Source organism: Dicentrarchus labrax, unplaced genomic scaffold (assembly GCF_905237075.1).
Source record: "Dicentrarchus labrax unplaced genomic scaffold, dlabrax2021, whole genome shotgun sequence".
NCBI lineage: Eukaryota > Metazoa > Chordata > Actinopteri > Moronidae > Dicentrarchus > Dicentrarchus labrax.
The window spans coordinates 23,297,689-23,314,880 of record NW_026136707.1 but is presented as its reverse complement, the minus strand read 5'-3'; positions in this window follow the sequence as shown (position 1 = coordinate 23,314,880).

Genomic DNA, 17,192 nt, shown 5'->3' with positions numbered 1-17,192 from the left:
TACTGTAACCTCCCATCTGCTATATTCTTTATACACATTAGTTTACTGAGACCATGGAAACTTACCATAATGAGGCAGAAACCTGCCTGGAATACTTTATCCTGTACAACATGTTGATATAACTGAAGGAATCACTCATCTAATAAAGTAACTTGTTTATGTGGTTTAAAAACTCCTCAGTAAGTACAACTGTAAACTGTACTGTATCCATATTTCATAGTCTGATATTTTAACTTGAAACTATTATTACCAAAGTTAACCTTCAGATATTTGTAAAAGCTGCAATTATGTTTTACGTTTTATTTTATATATTATGATGTAATTTATCTTCCAACATAATAAAGTTTGAATGTGAGACAGTAATGTATTGTGTTGCTTACAGTCATTAATACAGGTTTAACATTTTCATATTGATAGATGTTACACGAACCAGGTTTTAAAATCTTCATAAAACCTCTGTGAAATAACATGTTATTTATATAAAACCACACTTATTACTGAATCTAAAAAATGACCAAAACTCTTCTTAAAAGTAAAACACTTCATTTATGTTTCATTCATATTCCAGTTACAGATGTTGAAAGTAACAAAGCTATAATATATAGTATATTGAAGTTTGAGCTGGTAATGGAGCTCTGCAGTCACTGTTCATCTTGATGTGTGACAATGGATGTGTATTCATAATTATGACACTACTGTACCTATAATTGCGTTGGTTTTTTCTGGCTCAAGCTGCTCCTTCAGCTCGCCTTTTTTCCCTTTCCTTGTGAGGGTTGCCTTGGCCAAAGTTTCCCTTCCAAACAGCAATGTGGCCAGTTCCTGTGTGAAGAGGGACATCCTCCTCCCACTCAGCCTCTGATAGAGACATTTTGGGACTTGCACTGATGAGTTTCCCAATGACATCTGTGAAAACACACAAGCAGATTAAGACAAAAGGTACATTACAAACACTTCTCTATAGGGCAGGTTGGCACGTGTCTCGTGTTTTAACACAATTAGTAATTCCAGGATCTTGTAAGATTTTTTTTGGTATGCTTATTGCACCCAATCATAACAAAGATTTTGCAAAAATAGCAGAAATTCTACACAGCAGATAATAAAAAGCTAGTTGGTATTGTTTTTACTATAAAGAGACTTACCTAGCCCTTTCTCGTAAGATCATTTTGACTTAATCTATTAAGAATTTTTCTTATTTCTGGCAGCCAAATTTGCTTGTTTGCGTAATGATACTCAAACTCATTTTAAATTAAGTCAAATGATTTTACAATAAAGCCCTAGGTTAGTCTTTTATACTGAAAACAATACCTAACTAAATACATACATATCCTAGATACATAACTAGAATTTTTTTTCACTTTTGAAAATGAATAACACTTGGTTAGATAAGCCGTTTCTGCAGTGTATGATTTCGTATTTATTGAATATTACAACCCGCAAATGCAGAAAAATCCCTGAATTTGCATGAATTGGTGAACATGCAAGATCGCAAAATCCTGGAGGGCCTGCACAATGCTAATGAGGGATCGGTTTAAGGTCCTTCAGTCATACCATGTCTTCACTGCCAGTGTCACTGCCAGTGCGTGGTGAGTCGCTTTGGCTGGAATTCATGGAAGACAAAGGTGAATCTGCCATTTTGTATAGGACTGTTTTGAGTGAAGACACCAGTCCTGGCAGCTCTAAAACAAGGATACAGTATAAAAACGGTCAGTATCACAAGCTCTTAAACCGTGTGAAAATGGAGGGCACATAATGAGACTGCACATTTTAAATCTGCAGCAACAGCTATAGCAGCATGCGATGCAGGTGCATTGTGCACACGATAAAAATGGCCCTTGAAAGCTGAGTAAGTGTTAAATGTTTGACTACAGTTGGCGCCAACACATTTGAAAAGACAACGGGGCTCATTCCTATGCACTCTGCAATGCAGTACATAGCCTCTTAATGTATCCAATTTCTTTTTACAAAAGACGCAGGTGATCATTTTTAGGATTTCAAGCATTTGCCTGTGCTTTTCAGCTAAGTTATAACTGGTATTAAATATGAACTGGTGCTAGGTTACACCATGTGGTTTCAGCACACATTTTCTTTTGATCTCGAAAAAAGTAAATGTGAAGCTAACCGTGCAAACATTGAATTTTCCGATTGAACAGCAGCAGACCCTCCACAAAACTTGTGTTAAAATTATAGATTTGTCCTGAAAAAAACTCCTGTGTTCTCTCCAGCAAGCTAGCTCGCTTGTTAATGACGTCAGCCGTAGGCCCGCCGCCGTGAACGAGGAGCTCCTGCTTCTCCCACTGAACAGCAGCAGACCCTCCACAAAACTTGTGTTAAAATCGTAGATTTGTCCTAAAAACTTAAAATGACAAAGTGGTCCGTCAGCCGCAGCCGTGAACGAGGAGCTACTCCCGCCCTCACATCAGTATCCAATCAGAGACGAGCTTCAGCTGCGCACTTTGAAATTCAAAATTAGGCAGACTCGGTTGTTTAGCCTGTGGTAATGACACAATGCTCAAATTATTAATATTATTTTATCAATATAAACCAGTAAGCTAAGTATTACATTAAATTTTAAAGACTAAAAGAAACCCAAGGCATACAAGGATTAGGACTGAACAGAGTATTAGGTCTACTTTACATATATCAATGGTTTTAATTTCTTTTAGCCTACACTCTACAATAAGCTACAAACAGCCTAAATTATAAAAACAAGAGGAGGGTTTTTAGGAGGGCTAGGGGCTGGCTTGAGACCAATGAGGGTGTCGGTGAGAACACAGGGTGTCCAGTACAAGTTACAAAGTTCAAAAAGGTTTTTATTCTCAAGGGTTGTGATTGAGTAATTGACATGGGCTAATTGGAGGTGATTGAACTGAGTGGGAAAATGAATGATGAGAGAAGGGGCATGGCTCTGGGCTGTAAGGTGAGGAGGGAAACAAAAAATCTTCCAAACAAATGTTATTATAATTGTAGCCTATATGAATAGGCCTATAGAAAACCTCTCAGGTTCACAATGATTTTTGTTTTGTTTTTTTTCTTTTTTTTTACCTCAATTTGCATTGTTTCATCAATCATGTTAAAAGTAAAGCAAAAACTTAAAGTGACTTCCATATTTTTTTTGTATTTTTCAAAACAACTGACTAAAACTATAGGTTTTACAATATTTGCATGTCAAATTAACAAAATTGTTTTGTTATGAGTATTACAGTGTTTCTCAGTTTTTATTACCAATATTTGTAGTTTTCACAAATAAATTTGATTATAATCACGTGTTGTTGTTGTAAATATAACAAAAACATTCTGTTTAATAGTTTACAAAAGTTCACTGTGATTTAAACAAAAAATATATGTTTTGGGGTTTACAATACTTTTCTGTAGGGATTTTACATAGTTTTTATGTAAATTTAACGGTTATTTTTTACTGTGTAGGAGAGCACCAGACCATGCAAGGACCAGGGGCTGAGCGACCCAACCCAAATCCGTCACAGGTAAGATAACAATTACTCACAGGCCAGCATCTTTGTGAGATTAGCCTTCTCTTACAGGAGTAATTTGCTATGATGACTTGATGCACGCATTATCAGAAAAACAAATTTCATTCCTCTGCCATAGAATAGAATAGAATAGAATAACATAGACTTTATTATCATGTCAGGCACATTTTGCTTAACAGGCTACAAGAAAGCTGAATTGAGATCTCTGGGTGACATAAAACCATGCCCAAAGAGTGCATCAAGGCACAAGATTCTAGCAAATCTTGATCATAGTGATAACTAGACGTAGCATTTTACTATGGTCTGATGTTTGAACCCAAAAAAACATAATGAAATACTGTGTTGGACGCCCCAAAACTAACTGTACACACAAGGAATCCCTAAAATATCTGTAAATTGAAGTTCAGTGATTCAGTGATGACAACTTATCAAAACCCATCAGAGCACAGAGACTAATACCCAACCAAGGAAAGATCCAAAAAATGGTGCTCGATTCCAGGGGTTCCCAAACTAATGCATACAAGGACATTTCATGTTTAATCATATTTAGCAAATAACATACAAATAATTATAATATTTAATCATGTCTTAGATTTTGCTCGGGTAGTAGAGCAAAGTTAATGTGTACTGTGTCATTCATATAGGGCATTTTTAAATGATTAGAAACTATGACAACTTGAATATGTACTGTTGAGAATGTTTTGTCCATTGTACTGAATGTTTTATTAATCTCAATGTGTCATTTTGTAGGATGGAAATTGTGGAGATTACCTTTTTGTACCCTGGAGCACCAATTACCAAAGGTCAAAGTTTGCTCCTTCTAATGGCCTACGTCCTGAGGCATAACCTGACCGGGATTGCTCTGGACCATCTTTTACAGATTTTCCATGAACTTTTCCCTGCACTGATACCAGCAACCTCTTATCTCTTCCATAAATCCTATGGCCAATATGGTGAGTATGTGCCCCATTTCTACTGCCATCAGTGTTCAAATTATATTGGAACAAAAGATTGTGGTTTGACACAGTATGTTCTGTGTGAGGCAGATTTGATGTGGATGCTAATCTAGAAAAGGGTTCATATTTTTTGGTGATCAGTTTATCTTTGCAAATTAAAGAGATTCTGGAAAATCCCAACATCAAAATCCAAACACATACATCAACTCCAGGTTTAATTTGAGATGTGCAATGTGGAGGGGAGTATAGGAGGCTAAAAGACAGTGGAGAAATAGGTGATGATGACTTCTGTGAATGGTGATGGTGATGGTTTTGGTCAAGGAGCTTGTTAAGTCTGGAAGGAAGCTGTGCAGAGACACAACGCTTAATATTGCATCAAGCTTTGTGTATGAAGTGTCTGAGTGCAATATAGTGTATGCCATCCATCCAGAGTCATTGGCACGCAAATGTGTCATGGTTGAATCCAGGGAGAAGGTATATGTTATTCCTCTACCAAACAACATTGAACGAGACTAATGTGGCTGGGCATCAAGGAAATTGCTGTAAGCTGAGTACTGCCAATAAGTCCCGAAATTCTGATACCTATTGAACTGACATGTAAATACAATATCTGTACAAAGAATTACTGTTCTTTACCTGTTACATAAAGTGACCCTTCTGTCAATCAAGTGTTTGTGCATTAATACATGATGGTAACAGTGTAGACTTGTATGTACTACCTCAATAAGATGTGGAGCCTAATGACAAAATATTATTTAAACAAAATATACTTACTTAGTCCACACTGCAGCATTTTATCATATTACCCTTTCAGAAATCAGCATAACAATGTAAATACACGTTCCATTAGTAGGCTACAGTAAATTAAGACATTTCCACGAAGAGCATTTGCATTTTAGCATATTTTCTGAAAGCACTTTGATATGCTAATAAAAGTACACAGTATATTGTAGTGCACTTTGTAGTGCACTTTGTTTACAGTGTACTAAGATCACACTACTGATTAAGTGAAATCAGTGTACACTTTCAAAAATTATACTAACTCTTTATTACAAATAAGTGTACTTACTAAAAGTACACTAAATTGCCACTATAAAACATATTTTATGAAAGTACTCTGACATGCCACTAAAAATACACTTATTTTAGAGTGTACTGTACTGAAGTGTACAGAAGTAACACTTCTAATAAAGTGAGATCATAGTACACTTTCAAAAAGTATACTAACAATTGATTTCCAAAAATGATACTTCCCATAAGTACACTGAATTACCACTCTAAGTATGTTGAATTTAATACACTTAAAAAAACTAAAAAACTAAGTTCTATAAAATTTAAAATACACTAGAGAGGGGATGACATGCGGCAAAGGGCCACAGCTCGGATTCAAACCCTGGGCCGCTGCAGCAAGGACTCAGCCTCAGTACATGGGTCGCTTTTTTAATACTGCTTTTTATTTGAAGTTGTGTGTCTGTCTGTGTGTATGTGTGTGTGTGTGTGTGTGTGTGTGTGTGTGTGTGTGTGTGTGTGTGTGTGTGTGTGTGTGTGTGTGTGTGTGTGTGTGTGTGTGTGTGTGTGTGTGTGCGTGCATGTGCATGTGTGTGTGCACATTGTTTGAGCCTTTTGCCTGCTGGCAATGTGTCTCTGAAAAAGTTCAGTCTCTGTTCTGATGGCCTTCAGTCATGGTCCTCTTTTTGTGTGTGTGTATGTGTGGTCAAAAAATAGAGTGTGTGTAGAAAAGTAGAAGACAGAGTTGAAGCTCTTTCATGACACTGGTTTGAGAGGTCATAGCCTCAGTGGTGAATGTTGAAGGAGACAGTGTAGTGGTGAAAGATATTCATCCCATGTATTCATAACCAGTATTACGGCCAAATTAACCGACCAAGGGGTAAAATTCTAAGTGGCTTGTGGGTCTGTGTGTTACAGGGATGAAAAACAATCATATGCTGTACTCTTCCTTGGTCCTATTTGTTTTTGGTGTTGAATTTAGTTTAGATGCTTTGAGATGTTCCAATCAAGCAAAATCAAATTACATTTATCCAACTAAAAACATTTTCTATGCTGTCGATAAAGAATATTGTTACTACCCAACTCTAATTTCCTCTGCTTTATGTGAACATTTAGTAGAGTAGAGACATCATCTGTAGCAGTGAGTCATTAATCACCCACCTGATGCTACTGAAAGTATTCTTTGAAATAAACCTCATAAATTGTGAAAGACAGTTACTGATCCTTTGATCTACTCAAAGTTTCCCTGGTAACAGAGAGAAAAAGACATATGCATTTCATTAATTATACAGTATCTATAATTTATTAGAATGTTTTGTAAGTGGACACCAATTTAGGAGTCTAATTAGACATCAAAGCCAAATGATAATGAATTCAACACATTAGCCCTTTCTGCTCAGGTGGAGACTTGCAGGTACAGTAGAGATTTATTGAAACAGTTGCTGTTGCCTGGCTTTTCCCATTTTATCCTTGCGAGTGTGTTCCTGTTTTATCTGTATGTGTATGTGTATTTTTGTATTTCTTTATGTAAGAGGACAAAATATCAGCACATGAATGACGAAATAAGTAAAATCCGCAGGGGACATGTTTCTGTATGTGTAAGACACGAGGTGTGTGTGAAGCATCTTGTGCAGGAGTGCAGTAGTAGTGCTCTCTGCTTGCTACTCTCTGCTTACAGCAACCCCTGTGTGACTGAGCAGCCCTATTTAGATGGGTTACACCTTCCTCTGGACAGGTGTCCCCCCAGGGGACATCTCCACAGAGTAGGACTAGCCATCATAAAGTGATTTAGTGAGTGGCATTAGTGTAAGAATAATGACCCTCCATATGCCCCTGGCAAAGAAACATTATACCACACAGTGCCTATGAACCAAATCTGCCAATAGTAGGAGCGTATCAGTCCTATCTGTGCTGGTAAAGTCCTGGATAAGGTAGCAACATCACAGAGTCAATGATGAATCACAGTGTAGATTTAGGTAGAAAAGGAGCATGATTGACATGATCTTTACAGCCCGGCAGCTTCAGGAAAAGTGCCAAGAGCAACATCAGGACCTGTTTATGGCCTTTGTCGACTCTTCCAAAGCATTCAACACTGTGAAAAGAGATCTCTTATGGAACAACAGCCTCATATTTTCCCAGACACTGCATCTCCATCTCTCTGGATAGCACAGAAAACACACTGTGTACACTGTTCTTACCACCAGACAAGAATGTTGATACTATACAATTCTGCAAAACCCAAGAAAGTGTTCAATGTGATGTGTGTGTTTTGTTATTTTTTATTCTTGCCTTCTACAATGTCTGCTTATGGCAACTATGGTATGGTTACAGTTAATAAAAACTTATGTTTATGGAAAATAATCTTTATTTCAATAATAATCAACTTGGTTTATAATGTGGGGGTTTAGGGGAATAAAACACCTGGTTAAGGTTACAATTAAAGTAAAAAAGCAAACATTATTTGCAGGTATTTGATACAAAATGAATGAAATGTGCTACACACACATCCACCAACCAAACCTTTACCCACTTAACACCTGGCTACATGTAGGGCACACTACATGTAGCAATGATACTGTGTTGTGTATTTGAACCATTTCATTGATACAAAGCACTGGAAAGAACACTGATTCTGGGAAAAGATATACTGTTGAATTTTTCCCAATCACATCCATTGTATTGGGGTTGTGGCAGAATAAAACATATTTCAAATCCTGATCAAATAAAACCAAAATCATCTGCATGGCCAGATACTGCTAGAAGTAAGACAATGTGTTTTTCTTTCCTGTAATTTGCATAAAAATGACTCTAATGTGCACAAATAGTCTTACATCAGGCGGACTCATGCATGATTACTTGTGATTGGATAAAATTCATATCTTGGATCTGCATAGTAGAAGAGTCTAAAATAGACCTCAAGAAAGAACCACAAGAAATGTCCTCTATTATATCTCTTCTACCATCTCTCCCAATGACTGAGTTTGTCTTCAGTGCTAAAGGTCTTTATCTACAAAACTGAATCTTTTCAGGGTCATTCCCTTCAACATATTTCTCTGTTTAGTAGATGAGCTTTCACAGTGAATTTCACAAAATTGTGACTGGACAGTCACAAGCTTTGACAGCCAAATGGAACAAATGGAACAAAACAAGAGCAAGTGTGACTTGTCTGAGCGTACTGTGGTTGAAAGCTGTTTGATTACTTGGCAAATGAGGAGGAACAGTGTGTGTGTGTGTGTGTGTGTGTGTGTGTGTATACTGTATGTGTGTAGGGACATTTCAGACTGTGGACGAGTACTGGCAGGTAATTGGTTTCTTTTTAAAGGATGTCCTTAATCCTTTCCTCTCCTCCTCTCCTCTCTTCAACAGGTCACTCATCTCCACACCAGCTCCCGTGAGTTCAGAGGACTCCCAGGGCTCTCACCCTGAATCTCTTCATTATCTTTGGTCCATTGTCAAGCACGCACTCTTGTTCCTTCAGCCCACATAGAGCCTCTCACACCTCTCACGAGCTAATTACCAGCACTATCATCTCATCTTCAAGAAAGCGGCAAAGAGAAACGATGGAGAAGAAGAGGGTGAGAAGAGGGATAGACAGAGAACCGGATAACCTGTCAGAGTAGAAAAAATGAGTGAGAAGGTGGTTGAGAAGTGAAGGAGGGTGAGAGGACGAGAAATGGGCTGAGCCCTGCAGTAATTCAGACAAAGGAATTCTGTGAAAGGAGCTGTAAATGAATGGGAATGTCAGCCACAAAAGACGGTTCTTGAGGCAGCTGACAATTGATGCTGTAATTTATTTGCTGTGCCACCCACCGTCCTATCTACTACTAGCTTTACTGTACCTCTGATGTACAATATAGAGGCACTGTATACACACACTTCTCATAAACTGAATATAATACAGTACTACTGTGCTTTACTTCTTTTCATCCCAAACTAATAGTCACAATAGTCATTCACAATCAGTGGACAAGGAGTCCCAGCAGCCATTGTGGCTAAAAGCCCACAGTAAGTCTATGGAGGGGGGTCATTCATTACCAATTACAGCTGCTGAGAGCAGCACAAGTAGTGATTCCCACCTGTGAGTGCCTGAATGAAGACAAATTAATAGGGGACACTAAAAATCTCACAAACATTATCTGTTCATGAAGATAGAATTGAATGAATTAAGTGATACATGCAGCAAAGACACTATTGTAGAAGACATTTTGTATAGAAGAGCTAGTGTAGGAGGTAAAATACAAGCCATGTGAACCTCAAACCAAAATAATACATCTTATGCTAGTACCTGTTGTCTTACGAGATTTATTAAGTACACCAAATCTTTAATAAAACATATGCATAATGTATGAGCACAGGCAGGTCCTTTTAGTGCATACCTCTCATATTGGTTTATAGGTCTATGATACATGGGTGGGGTTCTTATCGTAGATACATGCAATTCACTCTTTGTACAGCCGTTGTCTGCTTTCACATAAAAGCATCTTAACACTGTGATCTTTCTCATTCTGTGGAACACACAGATGACATTGTCGGTGAGAAGTGTGAGACTGAGATGCGGATGACCCACAGATTACTCTCAGGCGTTATAAAACAGGTCTGTGGGAGGAAAGCAAGGCCAGGCTGCCCAGGCCCTATCCCAGAGTGGACTTATGGTATTATGGGATTTTACTTGGAGAAATCCTCTTCTACCAAGCTCAGCCCCCATGGTGTCCCAAGCCTTGGTTGACAAGACACTTCAAATGCTGAATGTCTGCCCAAGGAAAATAATTAGGTTTTAGCATTTCACAACCTTTAATATCTGATGAAATCCAAGGAAATCATGGGAATTTTGATGAAACACTGAATAATTGTGGATGCATTGTTGATTTGAGTTTGTTCATTTTAAAGCAGAGGTATAATCAACTAGAAATAGAAACTAAGTTTTTACTCCCATTGTCTCTATCTCTCATTTGTTTATAATAATACTGGTACCAGTTGCAGGAAGTTGCATGTAACAGTAAAATATTGGAAACACATTTATCTATGCATTTTTTTCTTGGTGAATAATTCTGTTCTTATCCTTACATCTTACATGACACATCTCCATGACAAGTGAAATGTAACATGGTTCACTGCATAAAGCACACCTCTGCAGTGACAGGGTCACAGAATGTTAAAGTTCACTTAATTGCCTCCTCAGGTTCTCTTGAAAGACTCAAACTTTTAGAATAGCAAAAAAAAGTTAATACATGTCAATATAATTAATATAATAAAATTATAATATTATAAAACTTGTGTTTTAAATATCTCACTCTCATATACCCTGAACAACAAACACTGTCTTCCTGGTTCCTGATAATTAGGCCCCTTGACCCAACTGGTACGACTGCTCCCCCCCCACCCCACACACACACACACACACACACACCCCACCACACACACGCCAAACGACCGAAACTTAAATTTGACAGTTAAGTTTGATTCTAACCTCTTTTTTATCAACACATTACAGTAATCATCAAGACAGTATTTTTCACCTATGCAACATAGCTAAAATTAGCTCTTTTCTGTCCTTGGCTGATGCACATACGTTAATTAAGTTTCATCTATCCCAAACTTGATTATTATACTGTTTTGTTTTTAGTACCAAAAGTCTTCAAATGGTTGTGAACGCAGTTTTACCTTGCCCCTTCATCTTCATCTTAATAACATAAGGTTTAAGGCGATTAGATGCTGACGACGATGTTCCATTCTAGGCTCTGTGCTCTCAGAAAACAGGGCTCCTGTCTGTCCCCAGAGGTAAAAAGAACAGCTTGCTGCAGGGCCTTGTCTTATCGTGCTCCCTTCTTCTGGAAGATACTCCCTGCTGACATCAGACAATCTGACTGAGGTCTATGAATCCAAATGTAAAGAACCAGTGTGCAGGATTTAGTGTCATCTAGTGGTGAGATTGCAGATTGCACTTACTCACTTCACCCTTCCGTCCCAAGCGCGAGGGAAAAACTACAATGTCTGTGAAAAATGCAAACAGCCCTATCTAGATGTAAATGGATTTGTCCCTTCTGGGCTACTGTAGAAACATGGCAGCATCCATGGAAGGCGACCCATAGCGTTAAACCACTCATTCTAAGGTAACAAATTTTTTTTTTGAGGTTTTAGTTCTTGGAGTTGTCTTTTATGGCTAGCACTGATAGTCCATGGTTGTCCTGCGGACGAGAATACAAACTTTCGGAAAATGACTGCATCTTTCTAACCATCTTTATGTTCCACAGGCACAGCTGTGTGCCTATCTCGCTCTCTCTTCCTCCTCTCTCTCCTTATTTTCTCATTCTTGTCCTCTCTTTCAACTTTTCTCTGTGTTGGACCATCGACCGTCCTGGGACCTCCTCCTCTCCTCTGGTTGTTGGTGCCTCATTCCAGATGTTTGGATATGGATGTTCATCCTCAGGGAGATTAATCCTCTCCTTTTCTCTCTCTCTCTCTCTCTCTCTCTCTCTCTCTCTCTCTCTCTCTCTCCCTCTTTGTGTGTTTGTTTGTTTTCTCCTATCTCTGTGAATGGCCTATGCATTAAAAGCTCTATATCAAATCTCTCTTACATTTTTTAATATTCTCAAAACACATTTGACACACGCTCCTGTGTCACAGTTTGCTTCTGAAAGTACACTGAGGCAGCAGAAGCAAATTTATGCAGTAGCATGGATGTACCTTTCCGCCAATGCTAAATGTTCATTATGTTCCCTTCTTTGTCAGTTGACTAAGACGGTCCTTCTGAGAACCCCATGAATTCTAATAAGGCATCAAATGTCTCTGATTTGTGCAATAAAAGTGAAAGATCATCTTGTCATCACAGTGTCTGCCCTTAAATGTGGGTTTTTGTGGCACACCAGTTTCTGAGACTGCAGTTGGATTTGATTCAAGTTAATATTTATTTTTGTCGTCGTTACTGAAGTTGGTCTGCAGGGCTTCTGTGCTTAACATTTCTTGCATGGATGAAGAAGAAAGATCCACCACATAGAGGGCATCCAGCTCACAGTTCACTGATCAAAGCTTGGGCCAGTATGAGCTTTGTGGAGCAACAGACATAGCTCATTAGTCAACTGGCATTATGCTGAAATACCAGGAAAAACTTTCTGAACCTTGCTGATCGGGTGATTTCTGATGGCTCCTTATTATGCTGAATAGCAGAGAAAACCAACAGTGTCTTACATTAATCATTCTGCATGTCAGTGCAGGCTGCTGGTGTTATGACGTGTTTTTTGAAGAAAGACATTAGTCCACTAATAGAAACTGAGAACAATTTAAATGCCTCAGGAGACCATCAGACCTGTACACTGAAAAAACAGCATTGTTGTACATTATGCTAATACTAAATAACTATGGAATTAAGTGTTAATAAGCAGCACAGCAAGCAAGCCTTAATGTAGGCTTTATTCTGTAAATATACAAAAACTTGTCATATTCACACTTGTGATGTCAACCTAATGAGCCATCCAAGGCTATCTCCTGCCCCTCTCTTCAATCTCCTCACGTCCTTTCATGTGGTGTAAATCCAAAGCTACACTTGCCATCCTTCATTTGTGTGTTGAATCATTCTAAATTGGAAGTCAACCAACCGAGAGTTCACTGAATGGAGATGAATGCTCAAGAGAAATGTGATTTAAATCATTTTGGATATGGCCTGCATGCTTTAGAAGCATGGACAATCTTTTTCTCCCTGCCTTAGTTTCTCTCTCTATGTCTCTCTTCCTGTCTCCTCTAAATGTTATATGGTATATTTATGTTGTGAGACTTACAACACAATAAAAGATGATGGACACAATATTTATTTCTTTTATATAAGAAAAGAAGAGTTAAAGCTAAAAAAAAAAGCCCCCACAGCTAGCAGTGGAGTGGGAAGCTGTTTCCTAGGGAACCTGTCAGATTGTAATGACTTCTCCTCCTGCGTATTGTGGGATGGCTGAATGTGTGTCATAGAAGCAGCTGCACTGACGGACAGACTGTCTTATGAATTGAAACAGGCCCTCAATGACTTTTTTTTTATGGAGTGAATGACTAAACTCACTAACATATAATTGCTCTGGGGACTGTCAGTGAATCATGTACCATCATCTACTGATGGATAATCCCTGATGAAGGAAATGGCTGGAAATTGTTTTAGGACAAGATTTGACTTTAATGATCTCATAGGTGACAACTGCAACCTAAAGCTCCAGTGTGTAACATCTACAAGGCTCTATTGGCAGAAATTGAATATAATAATATGTTTTCTTTAGAGTTTAATCACCTGAAAACATGTTTGAGTTACCTTAGAACGAGCAGTTTTTATCTACAGAGGGAGCAGTGGTCTGCCATGTTGACCCACCATGTTTCTACAGTAGCCCAAAACAGACAAACCAAACATTGGCTCTAGATATACAGCCTTTCACATTTTTTGTGAGTTTCGTGGCCACTGCAGTTTCTCCTACACTCTTGGGAGGGCGAGTGGTAATCAGTTGGTTGCAAATTCCCTGCTTGATACCAGTTAATCCTATAGTGTACTCTTAAGTTACCATATATTATACAATGTTTAAAGCTGTTGTCTTAGTGTGTATTGAACTACAATTTTTGAGACTTTTGAGATTATATAACTACTGTACTGTATGAACACCAAATTCAAGGTTGAGGCTTCGTTTAAAAACGGTAAAGGTGCAGTCTTAGAGATGAAACAGCTGTCATCATGAAAGAAAGTTTTCTCATTTTTATGAATATTCGACCTTTCATCTTCACACAGTATTTCATTAGTGTTTTCAGGTTGGCTGAGCACAGTGAACACACAGCAGACCTCTACCTCAGCGTGATAAGAATTATACATACATCTGATTAAAAAAAAATACAGACACAAACATTGGTACCCTGCAATTAATATACCTTAACTGTCCTGTATATTTGGCATTTCCAAGCCAATCTTTTGGAATATATCCAAGTGGAAAGGCAGTAGTTTGAAGACAAAGATACATGCATGAGTTTTAGGAAATAGTCCAACAGCAACAGGCTGTTAAAACAGTTAACACAGCCAGGAAATCATGCCAGTTTCTAATCACAAGAAAAAGAATACCAATGGCTATGTTCCCAGTAATCTATTGGGAAGATACACATTAACACAGGAACACTTTTTTATATGATTTGAAGAAGATTTTATGACCATAAGCATAATTTGTCAAAGCCCCTACAATACTGTATATGTCCATGGCCATTAAGTGCTATTTACAGACTGTGGCTGATTGATTGACATCTTCCTGACTTACTGTTGGTTTTGTTGGCCCTAATTGGGTGAGGAAACATATTGTAACAGATCTTTTGCACAGCAGACATTTTGACATGTCATTGCTGAAAACCACAGGTGTAACTTCTACATTGATAATGGCTACACTTAATTTAGGCTGACAAATTACAAGGCTGGGACATTTAAAGGAGCAAAGCCATAATTAATGTTATGGATGGCTTACTGCTATGACAACTAAAATTGTCAGTTGTTATGTAGGTGTATGTCAGTTAGCTGCACTCAAATTGTGACACAATGAAGTGAAAGTACATGAATCTGACGGTACTGAACAATTCCTCACCAGTTATTAGTAATAGCTGTGCTTTTCCTACTGTGACAAGTCAAAATGTCTGCTGTGAAAAAGGCCTACAAAAAACACTAATACACTGTACAGTTTGCACAACAATCATGGATTTTGGTTTATTTTTAATCTATACTGTGAGAGCGTCAATTTAAGTTTGGAGAAAAGTGTCAAATCAATTAAAACTGTAACACACTCACTTTTTCCTTAGATTTCCTTTGTGTGAGAGAGGGAGAGAGGGCACAGACAGGGAGAGAGAGAGGAGAGAGAGAGAGAGAGAGAGAGAGAGAGAGAGAGAGAGAGAGAGAGAGAGAGAGAGAGAGAGGGAGTGAGAGCTGCAGTCCGTAAGGAGAGCTCTGCCAGAGTCAGATAAGACATGCATGTATAATCTTTCAGCTATTAACCCAGCAGCCAGTCTGTCTGCCATACAGTCAAAGTACACAGAGCAGTCAGTAAGTAAATTGACCTGCTATACTCTGCTGTTACATTAAAGTATTGTAACTCTGCCTGGCAGTGCTCAAAACACTGATTTGAATCAAGTCCAAAGACCTGCAAGCCAGGTGGAGTTTATGCTGTGAATTGCCCCCAGGGAATTTTATGAGTCTGTCTACCTGAGCAACCACTGCAGGATGTTTCCTCGTCATGAAGCAAAGGAAACCTCATCTAATTATCATTGCATGTTGTTTGTGTGATGATCTAGTTACAAAACAACACTTTCTATAACAGCAGCAGATGCCAGCCTACAGGCAAACTAGCCGCCAGATGCAGTACATGCGGGTGTGCCAGTTGACCACACACACACACACACACACACACACACACACACACACACACACACACACACACACACACACACACACACACACACAAACACACACATACAGTTACAACAACAAGTTCTGCCAGCCCTTCAGTGAGCCAGCTGAAGCAGGCCATGCAGTGCTGGCCGGGAAGCAGCAAGTTGTACCAGTCAGTGTTAGGTCGAGTAGGGGGCACAGATGGGCAGAGGCGGGCAAAGACAGGTTTTAATAGCATATTGATTCCACAGAGCTCATCAAGCTGCTCTCCTCCGGTGCTTGTTTTCACTTTAATTTGTTTGGAAACGAGGGATCAGAGAGTGACTCATCCTCCAGGCAGCCTTCACCATCTGAGAGCCATCCCTTCACCATTATTTTCCATTCATTTCAACCCTCTACCAAGTCAGCCCCTGCTTTCCCCAAAGGCTGAATCTCTGTGGTGCACATGCGGTTCAGATCAATATTCAGAGTTTCAGAATTACTGTATTTCCATTCACCCTTTCAACCACATCATGCTGCAAGTCATACATGTTCAGTCTATCTATGATTCTCTGCTCTCCTCCTTATTCATCTCACTATTATGTCACCACAAAATAGCAACCTTTTTTAAAAACGTAGTCAATAATTAGGCCCATGTCCTTTGTGCATGAAAATTGTTCTTTCATGCTTGTGTTCCTGTTATCTGCTTCTCTAACCCTGAGGGAAACAGGTTTCTCTACCTGGCAATATTACATCTTCTCAATTATATGGTTCGGCTGCTACCGGCTGCTAGTCTTGGAGAGAGCCTATTGTTTTGATGAAAAATGTAATCAAGATACTGTCTCTCACTCTCAGCGGTTGCCTCTTGGCACGTCCCTTTGGAGAAAACTGTGAGAAGAGAGAGGTGGCTGATTAACTGCCTCTCTGCCCCCACTGACTTTTACAGCCCAACACACACAAGCACACATATGCATTATATACTGTATTTGTAAACAGAGCTACACACTACTCAAATGTATGGATACCTCCAGACGCAAGCAAACAGACATTTAATCCTATCCTTATAAATCTGCTTTGGCTGCGTCATTTGTAGAGAAAACATTTTTTCTATTATTTTTTAAAACAATTTCAATCCGTCTGATTATTTTGATTCTATGTTAAAAGGAAAGCAGTCTTCTCTGAGATATCTAGAATCTATTTTAGAACAATCCACACAGCAACAGGTCGGCTGTGGTTGCTAGCACTTGCATTCTCACGTTCCAGTCACTCAATGGCAGGTCTTCTTTAGTGGTAATAAAAAAAACATATAATCCTATATCAGGTGTTCCTCAAGGTTCAATTCTTGGTTAGGCAATGATCCCAGTGAAAAGTAAGACTCACATC